Raw genomic sequence first — 9,724 nt, forward strand, 5'->3', positions numbered from 1 at the left:
CACTCTCCATAGAACATGATTATCTTTGAAAGTAAAGCTTCTACAGTGAAAAAGAACACTTCCTTCACTTCTAACAGTACTTTGACATATCTCAAACATATGGGTTCTCTTTTCATACACACACATGTGGCTTTCTTACAAAAGTATTTCATGAAATTCATACATTTTCCAAAAAACGTGATTATCTTTCAAAAAAAAGCTTCTACAGAGAAAAGGAGTGTGCTTCCAGTTCTAAACATACATTGACATGTCTCAACTACAGATTCTGTTTTCTGAGTAACACATGTGTATTTCTCACAAAAGCATTTCATGAAATCCATTCACATTCCAAACAAAGTGATTATCTTTTGGAGTATAGCTTCCACAGTAAAATGGTATACTCTTCTCACTTCTAACAATACATTGACATACTGCAAATAACGGCTTCTCTTTTCAAAGAAACACATATGTGTTTCTCAAAAAAGCATTTCATGAAGCTCATACACTTTACAAAGAATGTGATTACCTTTCAAAGTAAAGCTTCTACAGAGAAACAAACACTTGTCTATTCTAAAAATACTTTGACATTTCTGAAACAACTGCTTTTCTTTTCAGAGAAACACTTGTGTGTTTCTCACAAAAGAGTTTCATTAATTTCACACATTTTCCAAAGAACATGATTACCCTCAAATAAAGGTTCTTCAGTGAAAACGAACACTGTTCTCACTTCCAAAATTACTTTCAAATATTCCATACAAGTGCTTCACTTTTGAAAGAAATACATGTGCGTTTCTCACAAAAGCATTTCATGAAATTCATACACTTTCCAAAGAACATGAGGATATTTTAAAATAAAGCTTCTACATTGAAACTGAATAGTCTTCTCAATTCTAACAATACTTTGACATATTACAAACAACAACTTGCCTTTTCAAAAAAAACAAGTGTGTTTCTCACAAAAGCATTTCAAGAAATTCATACACTTTACAAAGTACGTGATGATTCTTCAAAGTAGAGATTCTACAGAGAAAAGTAACAATGCTCTCACTTGTAACAATACCTTGTCATATCTCAAACAACGGCTTCACTTTTCAGAGAAACACATGTGCGTTTCAAACAAAAGCATGTCTGGAAATTCATAAAATTTCAAAAGAACATGATTATCTTTCAAAGTAAAGTTAGTGAAAAGAAAGTAACACTTCTCTCACTTCTAACAATACTTAAACATTTCCAAATCTACTGCTTCTCTTTTCAGAGAAACACATGTGAGTTTCTCCAAAAAGCATTTCATGAAATTCATACACTTTCAAAAGAACATGATTATCTTTCAAAGTAAAGCTTCTACAGTGAAAAGGAACACAGTTCTCACTTCTAAATATACTTGGACATATCAAAATAATGGCTTCTCTTTTCAAAGAAACAAATGTGCGTTTCTCACAAAACAATACATGAAATTCATACATTTTACAAAGAACGTGATTATCTTTCACAGGAAAGCTTCTGCAGAGAAGAATAACACTGTATTCACTTCTAATAATATTGTGACATACCCCGAACAATGGCTTCTCTTTTCAAAGAAACAAATGTGCATTTCTCACAAAAGCATTTCATGAAATTCATACATTTTCCAAAACTTGTGATTATCTTTCAAAGTAAAGGTTCTTTTGTGAAAAGGAACACTGTTCTTACTTCAAACAATACTTCGACATATCTCAAACAATGGCTTGAATTTTCAAAGAAACACGTGTGTTTCTCATAAAAGATTTTTGTGAAATTCATGTACTTTCCAAAGAACGTGATTATTTTTCAAAGAAAACATTCTTCAGTGAAGAGGAACACTGTTCTCATTTTTCACAATAATTTGACATATTTTAAACAAAGGCTTCACTTTTCAAAGAAACACATGTACTTTTCTAACAAAAGCATTTCATAAAATTTATATACTTTACAAAGAACGTGATTATCTTTCAAAGTAAAGCTTCTACAGAGAACAAGAACACAGTTATCATGTCTAACAATACTTCAACTTATCCCAAACAATGGCTTCTCATTCAGAGACACACATGTGTGTTTCTCACAAAGCATTTTATAAAATTCATATACTTTACAAAGAACGTAATTATTTTTCAACGTAAAGCTTCTATAGAGAAAAGTAACACAGCTCTCACTTCTGACAATAATTTGACATATCTATAACATGGCTTCTATATTCAGAAAAACACATGTGCAATTCTCACAATAGAATTTCATGACATTCATACACATTATAAAGAACGTGATTATCTTTCAAAGTAATGGTTCTACAGTGAAAATTAACACTGTTCTCTCTTCTAACAATACTTTGACATATTCCAAACAATGGCTTTTCTATTCAAAGAAACACATGTGCTTTTTTCAAAAAAGCATTTCATGAAATTCATACACATTACAAAGAATGTGATTATCTTTCAACGTAAAGCTTCTACAGAGAAGGTATCACTTAACTCACATCTAACAATACTTTGACACATCTGAAACTACTGCTTCTCTTTTCAGAGAAACAAATGTGTGTTTCCCACAAAAGCATTTCATGAAATTCATACACTTTCAAAACAGCATGATTATCTTTCAAAGTAAAGCATCTACAGTGAAAAGGAACACTGTTCTCAATTCTAACAATACTTGGACACATTCCATACAATGGCTTCTTTTTTTAAAGAAACAAATGTTTGTTTCTCACAAAAATATTTCATGAAATTCATACATTTTACAAAGAACGTGATTATCTTTCACAGTAAAGCTTCTACTAAAAGTAACAAAGCTATCCGTTCTAACAATACCTTCACATATCTCAAACAACAGCTTCCCTTTTCAGAAAAACACATGTGTGATACTCACAAAAGCGTTTCATGACATTCATACACTTTACAGAGAACGTGAATTTCTTTCAAAGTAAGGCTTCTATAGAGAAAAGAATACTTCTGTCACTTCTAGCAATACTTTGACACCTGAAAAGACTGCTTCTCTTTTCAGAGAAACACGTGTGTGTTTCTCACAAAAGCATTTCAAGACATTCAAACACTCTCCAAAAAAGTGAAATCTTCCAAATTAAAGGTTTTACAGTGAAAAGGAACACGGTTCTCAATTCTAACAATACTTTGACATATTCCTAAATATGGCATCTCCTTTCAAAGAAACACATGTGCGTTTCTCACAAAAGCATTTCATAAAATTCGTATACTTTACAAAGTATGCGATTTCTTTCAAAGTCAAGCTTCTACAGAAAAAAGTAACATAGCTCTCCCTTCTAACAATACTTTGACATATTCAAACAATGGCTTTTCTTTTCAGAAAAACACATTTGTGCTTCTCACAAAAGCAATTCATGACATTCATACACATTACAAAGAATGTGATTATCTTTCAAAGAATAGCTTCTATACAGAAAATAAACTCTGCTCTCACTTCTAACAATACTTTGACATTTCTGAAAAGACTGCTTCTCTTTTCAGAGAAACACACGTGTTTTTGTCACAAAACCATTTCAAAAAATTCATACACTTCAAAAAAAACTTGATTATCTTTCAAAGTAAAGGCTCTCTAGTGAAAAGGAACACTGTTCTCACTTCTAACAATATGTTGACTTATTACAAAAAATGGCTTTTCTTTCAAAGGAAAACGCAATTTTCTCAGAAAACCATTTCATGAAATCATACACTTTCAAAAAAACATGATTATCTTACAAAGTAAAGCTTCTAAATACAAAAGAACACTTCTCTCTCTTCTAATAATACGTTGACATTTCCCAAACAATGGCTTCTCTTTTCAGAGAAACACATGTGCATTTCTCACAAAAGCATTTCATGAAATTCGTACACTTTCCAAACAATGTGACTATCATTCACAGTAAAGCTTCTACAGAGAAAAGAAACACTGCTCTTACTTCTAACAATACATTGACATATCCCAAACAACTGCTTCTCTTTTCAGATAAACACATGTGTGCTTCTAAAATTAGTATTGCATAAAATTCATACTCTTTCAAAAAACGTTTTTTTCTTTCAAAATAAAGCTTCAACAGAGAAAAAAACAATACTCTCACTTATTACGATACTTTGACATATCCCAAACAATGTTTTCACTTTTCAGAGAAACACATGTGTGTTTCTAACAAAAGCATTTCATTAAATTCATATACTTTGATAAGAACATCATTATTTTTCAAAGAAAAGCTTCTACAGTGAAAAGAACACTTCTTTCACTTTTAATAATTACTTTGAAATTTCTGAAACAACTGATTCTCTTTTCAGAGGAACCTATGTGCGTTTCTCAAAAAAGCAATTCATGGAATTCATACACTTTCAATAGAACGTGATTATCTTTCAAATTAAAGGTTCTACAGAGTAAAGGATTACTACTTTCACTTCTAACAATACTTTGACATATCTCAATCTACTGATTCTCTTTTCAGAGAAACACATGTGTGTTTCTCACAAAAGAATCATGAAATTCATACCTTCTAAAGAACATGAATATCTTTTAAAATAAAGCTTCTAAGTAGAAAAGGAACACTGCTCTCACTTCTCCAAATACTTTGACATATCTCAAACTACGGATTTTCTTTTCTTTTCTGAGAAGCACATGTGCATTTATCACAAAAGCATTTAATTAAAATTATACACTTTCAAAAGAATGTGATTTTCTTACAAAGTAAAGCTTTTTGAGAAAAGGAACACTGCTCCCACTTCTCACAATACTTTGACACATCTCGAACAACAGCATCTCTTTTCAGAGAAACACATGTGTGTTTCTCACCAAAGCATTTCATGAAATTCATACACTTTCCAAAGAACGTGATTATTTTTCAAATAAAGCTTCTACAGCGAATAGGAACACTCTTCTCACTGATAGCAATACTTTGCTATATTCCAAACCACAGCTTCTATTTTTAACAAACACAAGTGCGTTTGGCAGAAAAACATTTCATGAAATTCATACACTTTACAAAGTAAGTGATTACCATTCAAAAAGCAGCTGCTACAGAGAAAAGTAAGACTGTTCTCAATTCTAACAATACTTTGACATATCCCAAACAACTGCTTCTCTTTTCAGAGAAACAAATGTGCGTTTCTTACAAAAGCATTTCATGAAATTCATACACTTTCCAAAGCACGTGATTACCTTTCAAAGAAAAACTTTTACAGTGAAAAGGAACACTGTTCTCACTTCTAACAATACTTTGATATATCCAAAACAACTGCTTCTCTTTTCAGACAAACACATGTATGTTTCTAACAAAAGCATTTCATGACATTTCTGAAACAACTGCTTCTCTTTTCAGAGAAACACTTGTGCATTTCTCAAAAAAGCATTTCATGAAATTCATAGACTTTATAAATTATGTGATTTTCTTTCAAACTGAGGCTTCTAATGAGAAAAAACACTCTTCTCCCTTCTAACAATACTTTGACATATTCCAAACAACGGTTTCTCTATTCAAAGAAACACATGTCGGTTTCTCACAAAAGTATTTCATAAAATTCATACCCTTTAAATGAAAGTAATTATCTTTCAAAGTAAAGCTTCTACAGAGAAAAAGAACACTGTTCTTACTTCTAACAATACTTTGACATATACCAAACAATGGCTTCTCTTTTCAAAGGAACACATTTGTGTTACTCACAAAAGCATTTCATGAAATTCATACACTTTACAAAGAATGTGATTATCTTTCAAAGTAAAGCCTCTAACGAGAAAAGGAATACTTCTCTAACTTCTAACAATATTTTGACATATCTCAAACATCAGCTTCTCTTTTCAGAGTAACACATGTCCGTTTCTCACAAAAGCTTTTCTTGAAATTCGTACTATTTACAAAGAACGTTATTATCTTTCAAATTAAAGCTTCTACAGAGAAAAGGAACACTGTTCTCATTTCTAACAATACTTTGACATATACCAAACAACGTCATCTCTATTCAATGAAACACATGTGTGTTTCCAACAAAAGCACTTCTTGAAATTCATAGATTTTCAAAAGAATGTGATTATCTTTCCAAGTAAAGCTTCTACAGAGAAAAGAACACTTCTCTGACTTCTAACAATACTTTGACATGTCTCAAACAACGGCTTTTATTTTCAGAGAAACACATGTGCGTTTCTCATAAAAACATTTCATGAAATTCATACATTTTATAAAGAGTGTGATTATCTTTGAAAGTAAAGCTTCTACAGTGAAAAGGAACACTCTTCTCTCTTCTAACAATACTTTGACATATTCCAAACAATGGCTTCTCTATCAAAGAAACACATGTGCGTTTCTCACAAAAGCATTTCTTTAAATTCATACCCTTTACAAAGAACGTAATTATTTTTCAAACTAAAGCTTCTACAGATAAAATAACACTTCCCTCACTTCTGACAATGTTGTGGGAGGTTCTTCCCCTCCTACAGCCTATAGCCGCTGAGATACCAAGCCCATTGGGGCATGGTCTCTCTCCCTTTAAAAAAGCGGCAACTTTCTTCTCCTTGCTCTCTTCACTTCCTGCTCCACCAGCGACTAGACTCTCTTCCTGGTTGCGCAGAGGGCTGTTTTCTGGGACAGTGATCTGTAAGTTTTTTCCCCTTTAAATAAATATCACCATATTAATCATAATTCCAAACTGGTGTGGCATTGTTTGTGACTTACGTCTTCAATTGGCACCCAACGTTTGGTTGGTTTTAGGACCCTTGCTTCCCCTGCTCAGCTGCTAGCCACGAGTTCAGCTTGGTGTGAGCCTCTCCCTTCCTCAGCCATGGCCTGTGCCTTGCCTCGGGGGCCTTGTGGCCTATGTTTTGTGCGTGGAGCCAACACCTTAATATAAATCATCACGCACTGGCTTTTCTTGCTGCAGTTCTTTATATTTTCCCTTTAGACACCTCAGATTGACTTCCAGTCCCCAAACACCCTATCATCTGCCTCCCCACATGGATTTAAACTCCACAGGTCTTTGTAGTCTCTGCCCGCATGGTTTGCTCTTTTCTGAGTCGTTTTTAAATCTCCCTTGCAAGCACAGCTCTTAAGTGGTGTGAACCAGAGCACGTGGTTGCCAGTTGCTGAAAGCTGTAACCCCTCAGGGTGACTCTGTCATGTGGAGGCATAAGTGGCTTCCAGGTTGCTCTTCTTTACCCCTGGATTCTGGGTTTCTGGTTCCATCTCTGGAATTGATTTAATTACATTTACTTTGTTGAGAAACTGGCATTTTCCAGTTTTTAACATCTACTAAGGCACTGAAACAGGACCTCATTTTCATTGCGACTTGGCAACAGCACCACCTGCTGGATAATAGGTAATATGGCAATTTTCATTTCTAATGCAAATTTTACTGCTTTGTTTTCACTAATACAATGGATTAGTAAATTTATATTTACTAATACAATGGATTACCTCATACAAGATTTATATGATTATGGGGACACCTTAATTTGCTTGTTACTAGGTTTCAGTTTTCTTTTCCATTTTCTATCATTAAGGAAGAATATGGCACTCCTAAGAACGATAGAATTTTTATGAACTAATAATGAACAGCTAATTGACAGGATTAAAATTATTGAAAATCAGAGGTTATCTGAACAAGTGGATACTATGAAAGACAAAATTGACTCCATATCCAAGGGTCTTAGAAAGTTACCTGAAAAGGTTCAGGCTGTTTAATTTGATGTTCAGATATTATCACAAAGTTTTGATAAGCTAAGGGACAGAATGTACCTCGAAGATGGGAATCTACATGATATACAGGAAACGTTTAAGGAGGACATGTTATCTTTGAAGGAAAAAATTAAAGCTTTGGAATCACAGGTGCAGAATGAGGACCAAAAATTGATACCTCAGTGAAATCACAGGAAATATATACAGGTCAGTGTATTGGCTTAAATAAATGCATGGCAGATATTAAAGAATATATACAGCTTTAATGTTTAAATAAACTTACAGAACCGAGGTTCCTGTCTGTAGCCTTTTCACAGGAGACAGGAAAAAGGGGGCGCTCAGGCTCCACGAGCCCAATTTATCAGTCAACATTCACCCGAGGCAAACCCGCCCCCTAATCTCTGGGGCAGGTTTGCCTCGGGTGAATGCATAGGGATAAATTGTGTGCGTGGGAGGCGGTGCTTCCCTTTTCTTTCCTGCCTCCTGGGCTACGCGGGAACCTAGGTTCTGTAAGTTTATCATTAAAGTTGTAAATATTCCTTTATATCTGCATTGCATTTATTTACGCTGGTACACTACAATGAAGGCTAATTTAATTAATCCAGGCCAGTGGGTACAAGATGATACAACTTTAATATAAAAGCACACTCACACACCCGGAGTTCAGCGATCCACCGTAAACCGGAAACAGGAAGTGGCTCCAGTGCCTGTGCGTCCCAATTAATTAGTAAAAACATTCACCCGAGGCTGTCCCGCCCCAAAAGGCGGGGTCTCTCTACACTACATCTCCCCCTTTTGTCTAAATAAGACAGAACTAAACCAAATACAACTATAAACAATTATAACAAATGATAAATATAACAAATAATATTGAGAACAAAAATTTTGCTAGACATTCTATTTCAAGGAGTCTAAATAATGTAGAAAGTAACTACAATTAAATAATCTTCATCTCCGTCAAAGATCTGAGAAGGAAATAAATATTACTTAAGAAAATGAGAGATATCCAAAACGTGCAACAAATGACAGAGACAACTGACTACCTGGGCAATCACCCAAAGTCCCGTTTGCAATGTTGAGTCAACCAACTTTGGCTAAGGCCTAACAGAACTGACATACCATTATCAAATGCAAGGAACTTTCTTAGAATTATCCTACCCTGTCTTGGCAAGATAAGACAATCCTGATTCATATCTTTGTCAGTAGTTGAGGTATGGGCTTTTCTTAACCCAAAGGCAAGTTCTGCCAAGAAGACAAGCTCCCAGTGGAGAGTTTTTGGTGTTCAACGTTTTCTCAGGAGTAGAGTAGTGTTGCCAGGAGTAATTCTGTCTCGTTGGCACAGAATTCCAGGTTATATTAAAGGCCATTTTCTACAGCTCTTCAAAGAAGCTGAAGATTATACTACCTATAATAAATATAATCTCTATGTATCTAAAAGACCTGTTTAACCTAAAGATATGACAAACATAAAATTCTCAATACCTATCTAATTTGAAAACTAAGAGAATAAACAACTGTGCAATATGAATACAATGATCTTCACCTGTAAACAATGTCATTACATATCAAATGTAAACAATGTTATTACATAAATAGTATCAGAGGTAGAAATGTACATTGTGATATGATAGATGTATCCATACAATATAAGCATACTCTTACACAAGAATAGAAGTAGGAACACTCATATTCAATATTCAATATATCAATATACAAGAAACAGTACCAATATAATTTTCTAAAACAGTAAGTCACAAATACCAATCATCCCATCAAACCAGGTAATTCCCCCCTTTTTTTAATATACCCTTATTTCCATACAATATTTCCCCATTCCCTCAATCCTAAACCAAGCACTAAAAGATGTCCCTAACCCTGTGGGCAAACTCTGTTGGGAGTGGGGACGTCGTCCTCTTAGATTGCTTCTAGCTGACATGGGGGTGACGTTCTTCTTAGGGGCCCCTGTGAAAGCAAATGATGGTAAAATTCCCAAATTAATCTTTGACCTAAGAAAATTATAACTAGTCTCTGAGCATTTTGAGAAGGTCCGGCCAGAGTGTTGTCAAAAATGTGCATCAT

This window comes from Microtus ochrogaster, unplaced genomic scaffold (assembly GCF_000317375.1).
Source record: "Microtus ochrogaster isolate Prairie Vole_2 unplaced genomic scaffold, MicOch1.0 UNK154, whole genome shotgun sequence".
NCBI lineage: Eukaryota > Metazoa > Chordata > Mammalia > Rodentia > Cricetidae > Microtus > Microtus ochrogaster.